This window comes from Pezoporus flaviventris, unplaced genomic scaffold, assembly GCF_033815535.1.
Source record: "Pezoporus flaviventris isolate CSIRO_AGI_PZ_B2104156 unplaced genomic scaffold, CSIRO_AGI_Pfla_v1 ptg000013l, whole genome shotgun sequence".
In the NCBI taxonomy this organism is placed as follows: Eukaryota; Metazoa; Chordata; class Aves; order Psittaciformes; family Psittacidae; genus Pezoporus; species Pezoporus flaviventris.
Window position 1 is genome coordinate 27,056,884 of NW_026892561.1, and position 21,733 is coordinate 27,078,616.

Sequence of the window (21,733 nt, forward strand, 5' to 3'; positions counted from 1 at the left end):
TTAGACAACGATATAGGGGGACGAAGAGGTTTTCTCCAAGGCTGGACAGTCATGAGTGGCAGGGCATGTGGGACAGTATGGGCAAGTATCTAGTCCACTGGGCCCCTCCAGTGCTTTGGAAGCATCGGAGATGGAAGGCAGCTGTATGGAGTCCCCAGCAACAAGCTGCAGAAACTGCTTAAGGGGACAGTGAATTATTTTAAGCCTGGTGGGCCCGTGGCACGTCAGGCCAACAGGGTACAGATGCAACATAGAGATGGACTCATGATCGAGGGGTGGACTTAGCAATGGACACTATTGCCCAGATTATTCACAAGAGTGAGCACTGCACACAGTCTCTCCTGCTCTGAAAGACTTACAAGAGATGGAGCCTGGCATCATGGACCAGATGGACTCAGCAGCTTTATAGGGACTGGTCCATGCATTAAGATAAGAGTGATGGTATATTGAAAATGTGGGATCTGAGCATGACATGAGTGGTATGGAATAAGGGGTGGATAATGTCCTGGGTTCAGCAGTAGCAGTCATGTTTCTCCTCCTTGGTAGCTGGTGCAGTGCAGTGTTTTGACTTTCAGCTCGGGAACAGAGCTGATAGAGATGTTTTGGTTTGGCCAAGGACTTTGTGAGCCTCATGCTCTGCCAGGGAGGAGGGGAAGCCAGGAGGAAGCAGAGACAGGACACCTGACCCAAACTGACCAAAGAGGTATTCCATACCACAGCACGTCGTGCCCAGGATGTAACTGGGAGTTACCCGGAAGGGCTGGGAGACTGCAGGGTTGGAGGAGGTATCGGTCGGAGCTTGGTCGGGCTTGGGGGGCGAGTTATCGGTCAGCGGGTGGTGAGGTGTTGTATTCTGTTCCCTTGTTATTTCCTTTATCATTATTATCATTGGTGGTAGCAGTAGTGATTTGTGTTATACCTTAGTTACTAAACTGTTCTTATCTCAACCCGTGGGAGTTGCATTCTTTTCGATTCTCCTCTCCGTCCCTCAGGGAGTAGGGGGAGGGAAAGAAGAGGGGAGGAGTGAGTGAACGAGTTACCTGACTGGGTTTAAACCACGACACATACTTAGCATGGAATAGCAAAATCAGAGTGGGTATATTCCCCTAAACTGAAAAATTAGGAATTGAACAAAGAAACAGACTTTAGAGCTGTATGGTAATTCAGCCTTGGAGATGACAAAAGAATGAAGACAAGTTTTTGGTATTAGAAATCTGAGTATTATTTTCTTGAATATGTAATTAAAGGTAAATATGTATTAAAAAAATTGGACTAAAAGAAAATGTCAGGGGAAGGGCACAAGGACAAACAAAGAAATTATTTAAATATGTAAAGCAAGACTTGTTCAGTGAACCACTCAAGCATTTGTAAGAAATGAACAAAGTGGTAACAAAGACAGCTAAAGGGAAATGCATTTTAAAATTCTAGAAAGTAGACTTTATGGTAACAAAGACAGCTAAAGGGAAATGCATTTTAAAATTCTAGAAAGTAGACTTTAACTTCTAAATGCAACTACTTTAATAAATGATTCTGGAAAATTATAAGTAGACACACAAAATATCTTCAACCTTGTGGCTGAGAAATGCCGTGAATTCAATGGAAAAATACACTAACACTAGCACTAACATGGATGCGTGTTTTGTAGAGAGAAAATTTCTGTTTCCCTGATGTATATCTATAAACAATGAATTAATCCAAGTCCTTAAATTCATGCAACTTATCTGTGTTGATGCTAAACTCTTCCAATGCCAAAGAAGACAGACACACTTATAAGTCTACTCGTTGCACCTTTGTTAAGCTTTACTATTCTTTTAAGTCTATTTTTATATTTTTTTTGTACTTTTTGACTGAGTAGAGAATAAGTAATCGTAGTTACAAACATGTTCTCTGGGCAAAACTCTTGCTGAGCATCATGCTTCCACATCTCTAGGCCTACTGCTGTGTCATCCCATTATTTCTGGTGCCAGCAATTCCCCTGTTCTTGTCTGATGTGAGTGCGCCTATACTGTGGCTTGTAGCAAGCCTTTCAGCTGCATTTAGACAGACCCTTTAAATGTCCCTCTGACATCAGCTCAGCTTTGAGGTCTAGTTGGTGTTTTTCATGTGACTGATAACAGGAGGTTTCCTGGTACAGCCTTTCAAAAGAATGGGCAAAAGAAGCACAGCATGATTCTCTAGGGGACATCATTTTTGATACTTGAAAAGGCCCTTTCAATCTTGGGCTTTGAGAGACTGCGCCCAACATGCTAAGGAGATTTAGAACATCCTTGCTTAGATTTTTTTTTGCCTTTGGAGATTACTGTCCAGTAGTTAAGAATGAACAAAATCCAACATAAATTCTAAGTGTTTAATTCTTCATGGAGAAGAAAATGCTTCACATTAATTTCAGCCATGTGGGTGAGATTCCAGGTGCTCAAGGTGTCAAGTGTGTAAAGCGAGAAAAAAGATAAGTGTTAATGAAAGGATATTCATAAATGAAAATAACACACACAATTTCATTAGTAATTGATATTCCTGGTTTGGTCACTGTATTGGTACTTGTCTTTTGCGTAAAGAAACTGTTACAACTTGTGTACACATACAAAAGAAGGTGTATTGTATGCATATAAAATGTAGATTTGGTGTCAAGTAAGAAGGAAGTGGGACACCTCATACAAAGGCCAGGATACAGATTAACAGTTTGGTAGCTATGACCCACATATCAAATGAATTTTAAGTCTCAGTTTTTAGTATAGTTGATGAGATCTATGATAATTCTGTCATGCAAATTATGATGATACATATGTGTAAATTACAGCTGCTGGCATGGCAGCAAAGCTTCTTGGTAAAACAAATTCAGGTGATGCAGGTAATTTCCAGAATGCTGATGAAACTGCAGTAATGTGAGGTTTGTAGTGAGTCTGGGTTTTTGTTTTGTTTTGTTTTGTTGGGCTTCTTTGGGAAGTTAGTTTGTTGTGGTTTTTTTCCTATGTCTGGCAAGTCACAGAATCACAGAATCCTAAGGGTTGGAAGGGACCTCAAAAGATCATCTAGTCCAACCCCCCCTGTAAGAGCAGGGTAACCTAGAGTACATCACACAGGAACTTGTCCAGGCGGGCCTTGAATATCTCCAATGTAGGAGACTCCACAACCCCCCTGGGCAACCCGTTCCAGTGCTCTGTCACTCTCACAGTAAAGAAATTTTTCCTGATGTTCACATGGAACCTCCTATGCTCCAGTTTACACCCATTGCCCCTTGTCCTATCACTGGACATCACTGAAAAAAAACCTAGCTCCATCATCCTGACACTCACCCTTTACATATCTGTAAACATTGATGAGGTCACCCCTCAGTCTCCTCTTCTCCAAGCTAAAAAGACCCAGCTCCCTCAGCCTCTCCTCATAAGGGAGATGTTCCATTCCCTTAATCATCTTTGTGGCTCTGCGCTGGACTCTTTCAAGCAATTCCCTGTCCTTCTTGAACTGAGGGGCCCAGAACTGGACACAATAATCCAGATGCGGCCTCACCAAGGCAAAGTAGAGGGGGAGGAGAACTTCTCTTGATCTAACCACACCCTTTCTAATGCACCCTAGGATGCCATTGGCCTTCTTGGCCACAAGGGCACATTGCTGGCTCATGGTCATCCTCCTATCCACCAGGACCCCCAGGTCCCTTTCCCCTTCGCTACTGTCCAGCAGGTCAGCCCCCAGCCTGTACTGGCACGTGGGGTTGTTCTTCCCCAGATGCAAGTATCTACACTTGGCTCTGTTGAATTTCATCAAGTTTCTCCCTGCTCAACTCTCCAGCCTGTCCAGGTCTCGCTGAATGGCAACACAGCCCTCTGGTGTGTCAGCCACTCCTCCCAGTTCAGTATCATCAGCGAACTTGCTGAGGGTACATTCAGTTCCCTCATCCAGGTCGTTGATGAAAATGTTAAACAGCACTGGTCCCAGCACCGACCCCTGAGGGACTGCACTAGTCACAGACCTCCAGCTAGATTCTGCCCCATTGACCACAACTCTCTGCCTTCTTCCTTCCAACCAGTTCTTGATCCACCTCACCACCTGATCATCAAGCCCACACTTCCTTAGCTTATCTATGAGGATGCTGTGGGAGATAGTATCAAATGCCTTACTGAAATCAAGAAAAACCACATCTACTGCTCTACCATCATCCATCCACCTAGTTACTTGCTCATAGAAGGCTATAAGGTTGGTCAAACATGATCTCCCCTTGGTAAAGCCATGTTGGCTGCTCTAAGTGTGGACCTATTTTAGAATAAATCAAAACATTGTTTTATCAAAGGTAGATCATAATGCTCAATATATTTCAATATGATAATGGGTTTTTTAAGGAGCAATTAAAGTGATCTTCGTCCACTTAGATTCCAGTAACTGATATCCCACAGGAAACTGTTCTTGAATTTGGGAATTATGGTGGTGAACACAGGAATTGTGAGCTGGCTAAAGTGCTGACTAAAAGTAATATTCAAAAGAAAGTGACAAGGCTGGACAAACATTACTAGTGGTGTTTCTCTGGGGTTAGTCTGGGGACCTGTTGTATTTAATACATTTACTGGTGTGTTGAGGTGAAATCCCTAGGTAAGAGAAGTTGTGAGGTACTGCCAATTCTGAGGAGGACAGGGTTTTGTTCAAAAAGAATTAGACTAACTTCTTTACTAACTTGCTGGTAATGTCATATAAGTAGCATACTGTATGAAGCCATACACTTTGAGTTCAGTAATTTCATCTATAAGTTGGGGGTTTATGAACTGCAATTAACAGAGGTGGAAATAAATCTGAGTGTACTTGTAAGTGGAAGAATGAATAAGTTTAGAAAATGGAACATAATAATGGTAGAAAAGATAATGCAGTCCTGGAAAGTGCAAGTTTTTTTCACAGGTAGAAGAAAATACCATCTTACACGGCATGTTGACTCCTCTGGAGTATTTCTACAGTTGTGTTTAGCCATCTTGAGACAAATAAGAGAGCTACAGGATGAGAAAGGGAATGAAGCTCCATATTTTGAAGGGAAATTAGAAATGCCTCATATACCCAACCAAATGGAGTTTTCCAGGGCAATGAACTAAAATATACTGAGAGCAAATATTGGTAAATAGATAGGTTCCATGTCAACTGTTCAAGACATGTTCAGAAGTTTTCTTTTGTGATGGGGATAGTCAACTGGTGTTAATTCCAGAAATCTGCAAAACACAATTTCCACGTAACACTGACAAGGTGTTTGCCAGTAAGACTGTATTTTTATTATGCAATCATAGAATCAACCAGGTTGGAAAAGACCTTTCAGACTATCAAGTCCAACCTTTACCCCAGGACTGCCAAGTCCACCACTAACCCATGTCACTAAGGGCCTCATCTACACTGATTTTGAGCAGGGATGGTGATTCCACCACTTCCCTGGGAAGCCTGTTTCAATGCCTGATCACCCTCTCTACAAAGAGATTTTTCCTAATATCCAATCTGAGCCTCCCCTGGCGCAGCTTGAGGCCATTACCTCATGTCCTATCACTTATGACTTGGAAGGAGAGCTCGACCCCCACACCTCAGCCTAGACCATGTCGCCCAAGGCTCTGTCCAACCTGGCCTTGAACACTGCCACGGATGGAGCATTTACCACTTCTTCAGGCAACCTGTTCCAGTGCCTCACTACCCTCACAGGAAAGAACTTCTTCCTTATAGCTAACCTATATGCTTAAGTTTAAACTCATTACCCCTTGTCCTATTGCTACAGTTGCTGATGAAGAGTACTTCTCCAGCATCCTTGTAAGCCCCTTCAGATACTGGAAGGCTGCTATGAGGTCTCTACGCAGCCTTCTCTCTCCAGGCTGGGCAACCACAGATCCCTCAGCTGTTCCTCATAACACTTGTGCTTCAGGCCCTTCACCAGCTCCATTGCCCTTCTTTGGACTTGCTTCAGCACCTCAATGTCTCTCTTGTAATGAGGGGCTCAGAACGGAACACAGGATTCAAAGTGTAGACTCACCAGTGCCCAGTGCTGCTCAGGGGGATGATCACTTTCCTGGCCCTGCTGGCCCCCCAGTTTCTGATACAGGTCAGAATGCCACTGGCCTTCTTGGCTGCCTGAGCATAAGCTGGCTCATATTCAACTCCATCAATCAGCATGCCTGGATCCTTTTCCACGGAGCAGCTTTCCAGCCACTCTTCCCCAGGCCTGTAGCATTGCATGGGGTGGTTGTGGTTGTTGTAGTACCATCAAAAGTATTCAGCAGCCTTAGAAAATACATGCCGTGTTTCAAATCTGATCTGCAGATTACTTACAGTTACTTATTTTTTTGAGATCTTACTGAACTTCCTTCTGTTTGGTCTTTTGAACTCAGATCTGGTGGTGTCACTCCCTCACCCTTGCCTAATGAGCCAGCTCACCATGATGACAGCTGCTGCTGTCTGGTTTTGACTTTCGAGAGCTCCATAAGTGCGAAGTGTGATGACATCATGCTCCCTAGGGTGTCAGTTATTATCTGCTAAAAATAGATACAGGCAAGCATAGAATAGAAAAATCAAATGTCTGTTTAAACCACCGGTGAATGGGAAGGTAAAGAGATAGAGCTCAGGCGAGGGCCTCTTTTATTTGAATGCAAGGATGACACTGGGCTGCGATCGTGGCAAATGTTGCAGATGATGCCTTAAGGACTCGTGAGCTGGGAGAGCCCACGGAGACAAGTTCATCCCTGGTGCAATTCCAAAACTGTCATGGTAAGTGAGCTTTTTTGTGTTTATTTCCCACTGGTTAGGTTATCTGATCTGAGTAATCTGTGTTTTGCAGTTCTTAATGTAAGTGTAGCTGTGGGATTCATAGCATGAGGATGTCAGTGTTACTGCCAGTATAATCACTGTTCAACTAAAAAACACAAAGCAATATTCATATTGTAAAATGAAGTGTTCAAAGGCTAAGAAATAATGTACACTAAAAGCTATATGCAGGTGTAAATGGTGCCTCTAGTCTCCAAGTTCAGGAAAGTATCCTGCTCTGCATGTGTTTTGGGGCTATTTGGTGCAAATTCTTTTGTCACCAGTTATGACCTTTAGGCCATGATCTAAGAGCTAAGACAGGATTGAAGACAAAAGTCACATTTTCAGGCTTTATCTTAATTCCAGTTCTGTAATGTATTTCTGTTTAACGGTTCTGTGGTACTAGCAAGGTGCTTCAGATACTAAACTGCTCCAAATAAAAGCTTATCTAATAAGGAAAACACATATAAATACAAAAGCAATATAACATGGAAGTTAAGATTAAGGTTGGACAAGGCGTCTCACAGCCTTGGAAAACATCTCATCCTGGGTTGTTTATACTAATTAGGCCATGGACAGAAATGTTCAACTAGGCATATCAGTGCTGTGAGATGGTTTTCTAACCTGATCTACTCATAACGGTCTTTTCTATACTTCTTAACTTACTGTCTTAGAGCAGGCAGGGGTAGAAATATGAAGTTGTGACTCTTCCCGACAAGTGGCAGAGATTCTTATTTCAAGCTGCAAATGCTAATCAAATAGGCCAAAGTATAATCTTTTCCTCACGTCTTTGGACTCAGCTTTATGGTGATTCAGAAACATCAGAAATCACTTGTAACTAGCACTTGTCCCTTATCAGGGAGAACAGCCTGTTCTCCCTCCAGCTTTTGCACCCTGGGCCCAAACTGCCTGGTATCCTCTTTGCAGCCAGTACACAAGCTATAAACACAAGTCTGCTGATCCTACAGAGCCTGACTCATGTCTCTGTAAACCACTTGCAGGAGCCTTCCCCACAGGGAATGAATTGCTTGATGGATGTTGTACTGCAGGTTATCAGAGTGCATGCTAAGGAAGCAACAGATCCATTACAGTAATTATCCATTTTACAAGATCCAATTACAGGAACTTTGTGAAGTATAAAATAGTTTGATTTTACCCTGTGTTCATCCTGTAAAAGAAGATGTCTCTAAAAGATATTTCCATCCCATCATTATTTCCTTGTGCTGATTCATCTGTGTTTGAGGTTGTTTGGAGCCAAGGATTTGATTCTGCCTTTTTGCTGATAATGCTTTTTGTAAATCTGATAATTGTCATGAGTATAGCTGAAGAATCCCTGAGTCCTTTGCTTATGGGGTGTTACATGTAAAGCAGAAGATTTTTTGCAGATCAGAAGGCAGGGGACTGTTGTAGGTAATTGTTTTGTGAAATTACGTTGTCTCTTCTATGTAGGAATTCAGACTGTGATTGTGACAGTCCCTTTTGTCCTTTAAAAATGAGAATTTATGACTCAAAAGGTGTTCTGCTGTCAGTCACAGAATTTTTACCATTGTACTGAATCTTATTTTTAATGGTATAATATCCTGTCCTTTTAGTTGCGGGTGTGGTGTTTTGAATGCAAACTGATTTACAGTCATTTTCTTCAGTCTGCAAAACAGGCACAAAAAAAAAGGAAAAAAAACTGAAGAAATTCTGTATTCAGTGGTGGTGGCTGGAGTGGCAAAATGTAGTAGAATATAACATAACATAATAAAAACCTTTTATTGATAAATTTTTCATCTATACAGTTTTTGTGAGATTAAGTTTTATTTATTTTGTTTTTTTAGGAAGAGGAGTGTTTTTAGGTATCTCCTTAAAACTACCTGAAGGAGTAGCATCTGAAGAAATAAAAATACAGAGAAGTTTTTACAACATAAAATGTATACAGTTTTTAGCAGATGGCCAACTTCTTGTTTAGAAAGATTCCCTGCTGCATCAAATTTTCTTTGCTATATCTTCCAGAAGGCTGAATTTTGTTATCTCCTGCAGACAATGCAGCAACGCCCTTATTTTGTACTAGTGAATGATTTTTCATTCACAAGCTGTTTCAGTATCCCAGAGCATCTCACTACTCTAGCATGCATTCATCTGAATGTAGAGTGATTTATTCATAAAAATATTATTATCTCTTGGTTTGGGGGATACCATCAGGGATAAAGGCACATGCAAAAGCACGGACAACTGTGATCTTCTGGCAGACTCTGTCTGCTTAATGCTTTCACCAGTACATCACTGATTATAATGGCAATAGAGTAAATATCCTCTACAGAATATAATTTCCTGTTGGAATGTTTGCAAAGTGGTGCTGATGTGGCATATACTTACTGCATCATATGTAGGTGGTGGCACCAGCTTGCATGTTCTGTTTTCAAGGTTAAACAAAGGCGTGTACAAAATAACTCTCACTGAGAGGTAGATCTACCTGAGCCTTAGGTCTTCTGACTTTAGCTGAGCCTTCAAACCCTTGTGCAATGCTTCTTGTGTGCAAATGGACCTACTGTCTATGGAAGTTGTCTCACTGTAAGTAGTAGCAAGGTAGAAAAATGTACTATGTAAATGACTATGAATGGATCTACTCTTTGGATTTTTGTGAAAAATCTAAGGGTGGTGGACTTAAATAATCAATAAAATTAGGGTAAAAGTCTTAATAAAACACTTGCGGAATTACATATTTATCAGTTTTACATAACCCAAGCTAGATCACACTGAAACAATGGACAATTCAACAAAATATGTGCCTGGAAAGTATTAAGGTCCAATAGCAGGAAGCTGAGTCGAGATAGATTCAGACTGGAAATGAAGCATACGATGCCTGTTAGTGTGGGTCATTAAACATTAGCATATCTAGACGAGAAACGTGATGTTTCACATGCACAGTAATCGAGGGCTTGTCTTCACACATGGAATTCAAATTAACACTGACAAGTTAAAGGATCTGATATATGAACTACTTAGGGAACATGGTTGACTATTGCTCTAAAATATCAGACTAAAAGATTAGAATAATCTATCTGGCTGGAAAATACATGCATCTATAGCAATAGCTCTGTCCTATATGTGCACAGCAGATAGAAAACAAGAGGAGATTTCCATTCTGCTGGATAAGAATATATTAACAGCACTGTCCCACCATTAATTTTAATGATAAGATTGTTAGATCATGTCAAATCCTTCCTCATCACCAAGAATACTTGCCATGACATTTCTGACATCAGAAAAGGGACATCTGCATTAACGTGAAGTTTGAAGATCGTCTAATACGTAAGTTTGTAAGATAGAGTCCTAATCCAGAGAAATAGTCAGCAGTGCTTTTGGTTTGAATTAAAGCTTCAGATTTGGTCTATTCATTGATGCTGATCCCAGCTTTTATGCAGGACATAAATTGAATACATTACATTTTCTATCATGCCAGGACAGCATTCTCTGATGCAGATACCAAAGCTGAAGTAAATGGGAACAGGCAGTGCTTTCCAGCCTGAGGTGCCAGGACATTAGACAATTCAGGTTCCTAAGTGTAGATGTAGCATAGATATCCAAGTTGAAAGATGTCTCAAAAATACATCCAAAGATACATATTATTCTGACAACATGCTGGAATCAGTTATTCGTGTTGACACTCTGCCAACCCAGTGAAGGAGTCTTTTGATGTATTTCAAGAAACGTGTAAGTTCAGTGTCCTGTAACTCCATCTGTAACCACCAGTCTCTCAGGCTATTTTTTTGTTTTTTAATCTTTAACTTTGCACTCTTGTGCCTTCTTTCCTCTCTAAGCTTCCTTTTTGTGAAGATGAAACCTAGCAGCGCAGTGTTTGCCTATAGGCATCCTTTTCCCTGTGAACACAGAGAACCCTGAAGAACAAATAAACTGTTTTAGTTGCTGATCCTGCATGTTTGCAAATTCATTGGGAGATTTGGCTCATGTGTAAGACACAAGGGAATAAATGTCAAAGGACATGAAAAGAAAAGCCTTAGTAGGCACTGGGACTATAAGAACAAAGAGTGCCTCCAGACTGCAGGAGTAAAAACCACCGGGAAGTGTGGTATAGTATGACAAAAGCTGTAAGAACGACAGTTCTGAGTCAAGCACTGAATCAGAGGGGAAAAGAAAAAAGAAAGAGGCTTGATCCAAGTGAATTAAAGCCATTTATATTCCTGGAAATGAATTATTTCCTCTTTATCAAAAAGGAAAAAAGACAAAGAGTTTAATTTATATGTTCAAGGTACTAACCAAAACTCTTGACGCACTGACTGACTTTCTGTCATGAGTCTCCTGCTTTGCCTGCACTGCCCATTTGCTTTTCAGTACTTCCTCTTGGAGGCTTTCTTTTAGTCTATGTTCTCAGCAGGCTCTTAGAGGAAGCTCTGGGTCTTATTTTGTGTCCAGAATAAACAGAAAGCATGGTACTGTCTTCTGTGCATAAACTCTCTCTTTCCCTTGTGAATTTACAAATACTGTAGAAAAAAAAAAAACAACATGTTCACAGAAATAGCATTTTGTTAAATGATCACTCAAAACTAGTGCTGAGGATTTAGTTCCTTGCTTTGTCAATCTGTTCAAGTGTATCAGTTACACAATTTACTATTTATGTTGTGAAGGCCTTCAAGGAAGTGCTTCAGCCTATGAGACATCTCCCCCCTTTCCTATCTTAAGCTAAGAATATTTTCATTCTATTCATCTCTGCTTAGATGCAGAGTGTCTGAAGACTGTTGCAGAGTATCTGTTTTCAACGCATGCTGATGTTTTGCCAGTCATATGTCACAAGCGAGCGTCCTCCCACTGGTATGAACAATATGACCATGAAAGAAGGCAAACAGTAACTGCATTATGTCCTTCAGAAGACAGATATAAGTTAGAGGGAATATGGTTTTGTGCACTATATTTCAGGGCCCTGCTCATCAGTTTTATGGTACTGCTAAGTTTGTTTTCTAGAGTTTACAAATGAGATTAAATCAGGGCTGTAAAACCGAAAATTGCGTTCACATGCTTTGTAGATTAACAATGACAGGCATACTTTAAAACGCTAAAAAAGAGATCAGCTGCAATTAGTCTACAAAGAACCTAATCACCAATATGAATTTGAAAACCAAGACTTCAAATAGTTAACTTCATTCTGTCCTATATACTTACTAAGAATGCCTTTTGGGGTTGATTTTATTGGTGGTTGGAAATTAGTTGGAAATGATTGTCTAACATACAGTTATTCATAAAACTGTATCATTTAATAACAAATACTCATTTGCTTATGAATGCATTTAGATTGCTGCACTGAACATACCCAGACTCCTATCCTCCAGTCATCAAAAAGGATCTGTCCTTCTTTACTGGTGGAAGAGTAGAAAAGGACTGGGGCAATTTCCTACAGACTTTTTTCTGGCTTTCCTGGTGTGATGCCCTGAAATAGATGAGATGCTGCTATCTCACATAGACCACTGGGTTAAGTTAACCAGGATATAATTAAGATTACAAAAACAACCCCAAAAGTTTTATGGGATTACAAGCAATATTATCTTTCATTATCCCAAAGAAGTTTCATTTCTCACTACTTCTCTAGAGAGAAGAGTTAAAAATTGCCCTATTGTGGGAGGAGAACTGTTCAATAGATACCCAGAAAAAGCAATCTGAGAACTAGCATGGGCAGCTGGAGCCCAACCGATATGCTTGTCATTGGTGATTCCCTGAAACAAGACTGCAGCAGAGACTCTGCCTGCTGCTGCTGCAGAAAGCATCCCCAGCAGGTGCCACCTAAAGAAGCCAGTGACAGCCTGGCCTGTGAGAGTCAAAGATGAAGCAAGGTGAATGGGAGTAGTGGGAAAAGGAATTAATCTTTGTGTGCTGGAAAGATCAAACCGCATTTCACTGTTGCAGTGTTTGGAAGTACGTTTTGTCCTAGGACCTGACTCACTGCCAATTTAAGTCATCAGTTTAATACACAGTAATGCAAATAAGCATCAACCCCTTGCTTGCCTGCTTGTACAACCACACATTTGTGTTGGATGCTTGCAGTAGTGAATGCACACAGCTGCAGTAGTTAGATGCACACAGTAGTGAATCTACAGTGCTAAAACACTGTATGTTTTGCTGTGCAAAGGGAACCAGCTATCACTGTAGCCATGTCACTAAATTATATTACAACCCTTGGTCTAATGACATTTGTATAGATCTCCAGCCCTCTGCTATTTGTCACTAATCAGAGTAGTCTGAAGATAATCATGCAGGGACATTATCCCATTTGATATTCTTCAGCTAATAATTTCTACAGTGCGCACACAAGCCAGTATATCCCTCTTTCTCCGGTTCCTTTTGCTATCTTTATTTTTTTTTCTTCAAGCAGAAATAATTGAGAGATCAATGAGGTCATTGTGCCAGGTCTATCACTCAACTCCCCAGTTTCCTGTTGCGGTGGGATCTAGCAGGAAACTTGAAGAAATCCAAGGAACAGTCAAATCTCTTTTCATAGTTGCTCTGAGAGGCTTACCATGCCTATTGAACAGGGATAGTTGAACATGATTTAGGCTTAAAAAATTAAATATATTTTTATTGTAGTATGCCTCATCCAAATGGAGACAGTATTTGGTTCCTATTAGCACTACAGAGTGCTCTTGTGTTCTCTTTTTTGTTTTAGCGATGCGTAAAAAAAGTAAATTCTCTTCCATGTTACTTGAAACTGCAATGAATTTTATGAAATGAATGGAATTGTTTGGGATTTTAATCAATGTAGCCTCAGAATTTCACTAGCCACCTTAAAACCATTATTTTCAATTTAAAATTTTATATTTATTTAAAACAATTGCAGGGAATATCCTGTTATATTGACCTTGAAAGTGTTATTAAACAGTAAATACAACATTTGCTTTCTAAAATGGAAAGATGATATGCTCAGTCATTTAGAGCTTCACATGGTAATCATCAGGAAAACAGCTCCTTTTTTAAATGTAGCTGTCGAACTGACAGGTTGCAAAAGAAACAGATTCTCAGCTATTCAGTAGTTACAAAAGATTGAGATGATCCAGTTTAATCAGACCAGCAAAGAGGGAGACTTGAATTTGTTGAATTCAAATCATTTTTTTTCTGTTTGCTCACTTAGGCTGGTCCTAACCACAGCTTCATAACTAATTCATAATAAACGTTTGAGCTGTTACTCATTCCAAGATGGCACTGAACATCAAATACCCATCAGCTGTAAGACTGCAGAGACTTGAATAAAGATGCAACTGCCTTTTTTGAGAAATGCTTTGGCTTGATCACAACCACTTTGACATAAGATGCAGTTCTCTGCAAGTGCAAATAGCAACTGATTCTGGCAATTTCCTTGTGACAGTTTTTCCAGGGGTATTTGACGTAAGCAGATGTCTCTGAAAATAGGCTGTGGGCACACTACGTGGGTCATTCAGAAGTCTTTTCTGAAAGATGCACCTCTGTGTCTGCTGTAGTTTAGACAAGGTTATATAACTTTATCGACCCCCTAGCCCTTTGACCCTGTCTGTTGCTTAGCTCCATCACTCTAAACCAGCCTTTTATTCTCTGAAGTAGTGGAAACCTTGGTTTTTTTCAACATGCTTGTTAATGTACTTGCTAAGATTCTAGGGACTTCTTTGCAAAGGTGCTACTGCTCTGCTGATTGACGTTCAGCATGGGCAGGCAGAGCAGGCCAAGGAAAGAAGCAAGAAGCCAGGAAGGCACAAAAGCCTTCAATTGTTCAAAATGTCTTTGAATCAGCAGCTCTGGGCCCTTCCCAACTCTTGAAGGAATGCCAGTTCAGTGCAGTGAGTGAAAAAGGTGTGTGTGGGGGCGACTGCATCTCTGTCAGTTGTGAGAAGCTTTGTTTTAAAAAGTGCCTCTTTTGTTGCTAGCATTACAGAGGTTTGAATGGTTCAGAGGAGCTGGTAATGGGTAACAGAGGCTTTCTTATTGTGGCCTGTTGCCCAGTCAAATCTAGCCCAGGTCATTAGTGACTAGAAACTGTTACCACGTTAACACAGTCTGATGGATGATGTGAACTGTGCTGGAGTCCAGTTTCTAGCAGGAAAAACATCACAGAAACCAGTATTGCCATTGTCCCTAACTGACTCTCTCTGCAAGCAAAGGGGGCCGGAGCCTTGCCAGTGGGTTCATTCAGGGCAGAGCTGAGCTGAGGCATGCAGCTGAGTGCTGTTGTAGCCAGCTTCCTCCACATCTTTCCCTTCTCTGTGAAGAAAGAACATTAGCCTGCGAAGCTGTCAAGCTGATGCTTTCCCCAGCGTTGAAATGACACACAGTGAAAACAGGCAAGCAAAATGAACAAAAATAAGGAGCGCCTCAGCTAAGGAGCACTGATACCTTCTGGTAAACAATACACAGAAGACTATGAATGGTTTCATTCAGAGTTTTGCACCGAAGCCCTGTGTATATGAGGAAAATCATTAGCACACCATTAGCAGTCGTGTTAAAAATTACTTCTTTACTGTAATTTTTTTTTTTTCTGTTTCTTTTTCATTTAACATTTTTGTTATTCAGACTCTTGTACTGGTCCTGTTCACTTTGCTCATAATTAATTACACTCCTTTGTTTCCTCGTTTGTTCTTCCATCTGTACAGCTCTCATATTTGGTAACTTGCTCAGCAGCAAGAGTAGAAGGAATGCAGGTGGGCAGGCAATCTGAATTATGACTTTGGCTCTGCCCCTGGTTGCTTGGCAGGCTTTTTACACCACTCTGTGCCTTACTTCCCCACAGAAAGAGACTCATAGTTGAAGAACAGTTTAAAATCTTTGACAAAAGAGAAATCTATGCATCTATGAGTTCTATTTACTGAAGGAAAACAGAAATGAAACCAATTATTTTATTCCATTTGCTCCTTAAAGAGTGAGTTGATTAAACCCAGACTCTGCTCTTCATTTTCCTTTCCTGAATTAGGTCTAAATGTTGAGTCATCATCAGTGTACACATCCAAACCACCACAGACACCTTAGTTTTCAAACCGTAAAAAGTCAAAAATGTTCCAGATCCTCCAGCCCATTTAACAGGTGTGACCTGCAAATAGCAAATCTTAGTAGCTAGTGAAACACAGTTACAGTACAGATCTGAATTCGCACTGCACAGAGTATGTATTGCTGTATAATTTTGTATTACAGTCTTTTAAACTGTTGCAGATAACAACAGAAACAGTGTCGTTTCTCTGCCTAGGTCCCGGTGCCATTTCCAGTATTGTTAAGTCACTATAACTGAAACACTGTTCCCTCAGGAAAGGCTGGGGTCATAGCAACAACGCTGATGCAGGTTAAGAGCCAGCAGCAGCAGTATGCTGAAAAGACTACTAGTAATTGTTTCTGTCCCTCTGTAGACCTGGAAACCCAGCCTGTTTTATCAGATCTCTTCATTCATGACCATAAAACTCTTCTGGTACCAAAAATTCTGTAAGTTAAATGGCAAAACTTAAAATTTACCCAGCTTGAATAATACCCCTGACATCTCAGCATAAGCTAAGACTCGAAGTTCAGAAGAAGATGAAATATATCTGTAATCCTTCTAATATGCAACACCAACTGTAGTGAAAATTTCTTGCTGTGCTACACCTGGAGGTTAGCTTAGGTTCCAAAACTGAAGAATAAGCAGCTTTTGCCATCTTGACAGTAATGCAACTGCAACTCACAGTTTACTGATCTTCAAAGCATTTGCAGTATGACACCCAATAGCTCGGTATTGTGCAGTCTGCAATTAGCAACATTTATCTGTGCTCAGTGGGACAATACAGGGGGGTTTGGCTCTGTAAGTGCTTTCATTTGTTCGTGGCACTATGTGAATACATACACTAAAAAATTGTTACACCATTATTTTCTAAGATGCTGGGTAGCAGTGGAATGCAAGAATCTGTCATTTAAAATGTGAAACAGTAGGTTTTGTTGTGATTGAAAAGTAGCTTACATCTGTAAGAAGTTCTAAAGCTAATTAGTGGATCTGATCATGCTTCTTCGCTTGGCTTCCTGTCTTGTTCCATAAAAGGGCCAAACAATCTCTGGACAGACTGAACAGAATAACACTTCTTCAATACTTCTTTCTTCCTAATTCTACAGTATTTTACTGCCCATGTCACTTACTGAATCCTTTATTAAGATTCTTTCATGACTATTCTCATTTTCTCTTTTGTCTCTGTTCATACCACTTAGTACCTGGAACACAACTTTAATGTACATTCTGCTCTTTATTTGTTGAAGTAACTGAAAACTCACCAAAACTGATCACTTGCTGTTCTATGTGCAGTTAATTAATCCTTGTTTGCTCCCTATTGCCAACACTGTAAAATTCTTGGGGTTTAAGATCAGGCTAGGAATACAGTAAAGTAATTGTAATTTCCAAAGCAGGATCTAGAAAATACCATTCCTAATAGTTTGGAGAAGAGCTATTTGGATGAAAAGGGTTGGGAGATCTGTCAAATTGAGAGTTAAAAAGGGATCTTCATTGTTTCTGCCCCTCCCATCTGCTGTTCTCTGCAGCTGAAAATGAGGCAGAAAGCCAACATCATGACATTTGAGCAGACAGCAGTTTATGGAAGCGTCTATTACAATTCCACACCCACACCCTTGGTAGAAAGGAGCCTTCTCCCTGGCCATTTCAAGCAAAATCATTGCCAGAGAATTACAGCTGATGTGAGGCTTCATCCTCTGAGTCTGGGATTTGTAGGCAGACTCTTAATTTTTTCTATGTAGGTCTTAAATACAGATTCTCCTTCCTCTGCCTCACTTAGTGATCTTAAACACTGGTGAAATACCCTGCAAATTACCGTAAGTGCATGAAACCTGCTACTGATCTCAATGTTGCAACTGGCCTTTGAAGGGAACAGTGTAGATCAGATGTCTTTTTCAGCCTGTTTGATTGTTGTTACCGTTTTTCTATGATGAGCATTTGCAGCAGTTCCACGAGTATCCTTCATCATTTTGCCTGAAAGAAATATTAATATATTATTCATAAATACACTCATACATAAGGCCATACATAAAGCATATTTGCATACATGCGCACTCCCCTTTCTCCTGTTTGAATAGTGTTCACTGATTGTTCAATTTTCTTCAAAGGATGAATCACCTGGCTCATTCTGGAATCAGGACTCTAGACTCAAAGCTGTAGCTGCACAACAATCCAACTGTGTAGCTTCATCAGTTATTTTACTGGACCTCAGAAAGTAAATGTACTCTCTGAAACCCACTGTTTCTTCAATCTTCTAAATAAACAAGAAAAATATGACTACTGTTTCTCCTGATATTCTTTTTGCTTGTTCTTTTTTTTCCTTTGAATTAAGTATTAGAGAATTAGCATATGGAAATAAAAGGAACTGAATTATGCTGGATTGGCAGCCCTAGAAACTAAAGCTCACTGTTTCTTAGTAGATACTAGTAAAACACAGTGAGGATACTCTCCTCCAGCTGCCCAGTTAAAGAGTGATCCACAGACCATAGCCGGTGGTGAGCAGCTAGTGCAGTTGCTGTATGCATTCATTCTTGGACTTCTGGAGAGACACGTACGCAATGTGAACTAAACTGCTGCCTTAGATGCATTTCATGTAGAGCATCAGCTGGTGTGCAGAGATCACTGCTGCTTTGTGCTGTGAAAGGTTGTCCATATGTAAGCAGGCCACTGACAGAATGACAAAAGGTGATCTCTCATGCTTCAGTCATGCAGCTGATCAAGTTGGGGGGTCCTGGAATAAGTGAATGTTGGACTTGATTAAGAATAAAACCAGCAGATTGAAGGTAAAGCAGTAAAATATTTGCTTTCATATTTAGGAATGAATTCAGGAAGGGGTATCTGAATGTGCATATGTTTTCCCATCATGGATAATGGGATATGAAGATAATATGTGTAATCCTGCTTAGCACAGTAACTAAAATATATCAGTAAATTAAATGAACTTTCAAGTCTCTGTCTCTTCATAAAACTTGAATAAAGAAAGATGTGAGATTCCTCATTTATTAGTAAGGGGTATCATTTTAATTTTTAATGGAAAGGCAAGGGGAAAATTATGTAGATTAGCACCTCACCCAAATATCTGTGTGGATTACAGCAGCAGAAATGCTGTCAGACATAAACAAAGAATGACGATAAAACAAAACAGAAGTGTATGTACTGCCGAAGGGTCTGATTTAATCAGTGAAAAAAAATAATCATGAAAGAAAACCAGTGTTGCCACTACAGAGGTGTCAAGAAAGTGGATTGCCACACTGATAAATTAATTCTGAAGTCTGAATGAGCAATTTATGTTTTTCTTTTGTTATACTAAAGCCAGTCAAAGGGGTGGTGTGATTCAGTCACACCAGTGGAGGGGATTCCCTCTGGATCTTTGTCTCATAGTTACCTGGTTTGTCTGTTGGTTCATTGGGTTTATTTTCACTTTAACTTGTCTCCTGAACAACGTGATCCTGAAGTGTTTTGGGAAGTGATTAGATAATGAGCTGATGAAATGTAGGGGCTTTCTGGAACATGGAAAGTACCGGTCTGACAATGAACTCTGCATTTCTCTTGAACCAAGAAAAGACATGCATAAAGTTTAGTGGTATTTTTAGCCATTGAGATTATATGTGTGCTGTCCGTCTTTATGCCTTTTGGTCTCAGACTTTGCCAGGACAGGGGAGTTTTTTAGCAAGTATCTCCTTACTTCCTCTTACCCATTCACTGTTCTGACATGTAGTGATTCACAAAATTTCTATCCGAAATCCAAAGGGTGTTTATGGTGCACCTGGCTAAGGTTTGCAGTTACAGTGAAATCAGTACAACCTCCTAACAGGTTCCCTTCCTCTACCTTCTCTTTGGAGATGTTTCAGACTCATCGGGCAGGAATCCAGGCTCTGGAGGCCTCCAGTAACATTTAATCTATCAGAAACCAAAGTTGCTGTGTTGGCTGCAGTAACTCATAATTCAAAGAGAACATGTTAGAGAAACTGATCTAGATATTGATTTTAAAAACTCGTCTGGCACTGTATCTCAGCATTTCTCTTTCCCTGCAGAACAAATGGATTCCTTATATAAATTCTAAAATAATACAAAGCATATTGCTGAATTGGCATAAGAATAGCTCTATTAGAGGTAGCTCTGATTTTGCAGAGTGGGGTTTGGCGCATATGAAACCAGTGATCAGAAGCAGAACTGGGTAAAAACTGGTTGTAAAATATTGCCAGTAGCCAGACTGGTGATTTCTGTTGGAGTAGGAATTCATAACTTCTTTGTGTAATAAATGACTAGACAGACTACACAATGGGTAAGATGAGTTTTATAAGGAGAGGCAATTACTTTTATTTGTATTGTTGGCCTAAGAAAAGATGCTGCTCCTTGCAAACTCAGCTTTGCTATTAGCCTTGGACCACTGTGGTGGCAGCAATGCCACCCCTGCAAGATGAGTTCCCTTGCTGAGAACCATGTCCTGTGTGCTTTATTTTCCCAGTCTGCAACTGCGGGAACTTCCTTGACTTCCAAATGAGTCATGAGGATAAATGATGTAATTTTTATAAAATGTTTTAATTTGCTGCACTGGAAGGACAAAGACTGATAATTACATAATATGTAACTACCTAAATATCATCCTAAATACCATCTGAACTTTTCTGGTGCTTTGCTTACTGCCTGCTATTTTCCAGAGCTGTTTCAAAACATAAGATGAGAAATTATGTGCTTATTCTGGGGCTGTATCTTGTCAGTAATCACTCCTCAAGAGTTCTGAAGATTGAATTAAGAAATATATAAGGTAACACTATCCTTGTGCAAATTTCTCCTTTTATAATAAGTTAACCAACTTATACAGTGATATAGTGACTCTGAGAGAGCTGTTTTTTTCTTCTTCAGGTATGGTCAACAAAATCAAATCCGTTCCTTGTTGATTTTTGCTATGTGATCACTCATTAAATGCAAAGTAAACACATTGCTGAATGACAGCCGTCCTTTGAATAAACAGAGGACAGATGTATTGCAGTGCAGGAGAGCACAAAGCAGACTTTGCAACCAGGACAAAGCTATTAAAATAGTAGGTTTGAGTCAGTTAAGGGAAGTGCATACATGTTCTGTACAACTGATTTAAGGTGAGCAATGAGCTGTTTCACTGTAGTACGTACTGTGTGTTCCAGCATGGCCACAGCATCCACAAGTTAGCTATTCCATATGTTCTTAGGGCTCATGTCGGCTGTGAGTGTAGTTTGGCAGTTTGACTGCAATTTGAGCATCAGATGTGGAAGGGGAGACAGACACACCAGGACTGATACACCCTTGGCAGGCGGTACCTAAAGGTCTTTCTGCTTCCCACATGCATGTTTGAGTGCACGATTAAGGGATGCAGCATTGCAGTGTTGAGAGGAATACATGAGATTTGAGTACCCGTTCACACACATCACTTCTACCTTCTAACTGCCCTGCAAAGGTCAGTGGACTTACTCCTTGCTACTAACCAAGGAGAAACACGTGCCCTACTGGGCACAAAAGGCGAGATATGACTTTTATTGATCATGCCCACCGAGGTCAGGGCTGCTCACGAGGAGGTAATGAAAACGTGGAGTTTGGGGACTCAGCCAGTGCCGCTTCCTGACACCGGTGAGCAGCTCACGGGGTCCCTGCAGCCCCGGGCTACACCTCCCGTCCCGTCCCGGCCAGGCTTGGTCAGGTCCTCCCGCTCCTCCCAGGTCAATGCAGCGAAGCGAGGCGATGTGGCCACCGAGTATCGGGGGCCGCTGTAGAAAAACGCGCTGAGTGCTCGGGGGGTTGAGGGCTTTATGGAAAACGTGTGTTCCCCATGTGCCGAAGGGAAGGAGCCGTTCTGGTCGCAGCTGATTGCCGATCCGGCGGACACCCGTGGGCCAGCCGCCGCCCCGCGGGATGCCGTTTGCTCCGCCAGCTTGTTCCCAGCCCTGCCTTGCACTCCGCTCCACCTGGGCCCGCAGCCCCCGCCGGGCGCCCGGCCAGAAACCGGGTCCCTGCCGCCGTGCAGGGGAAGCCATC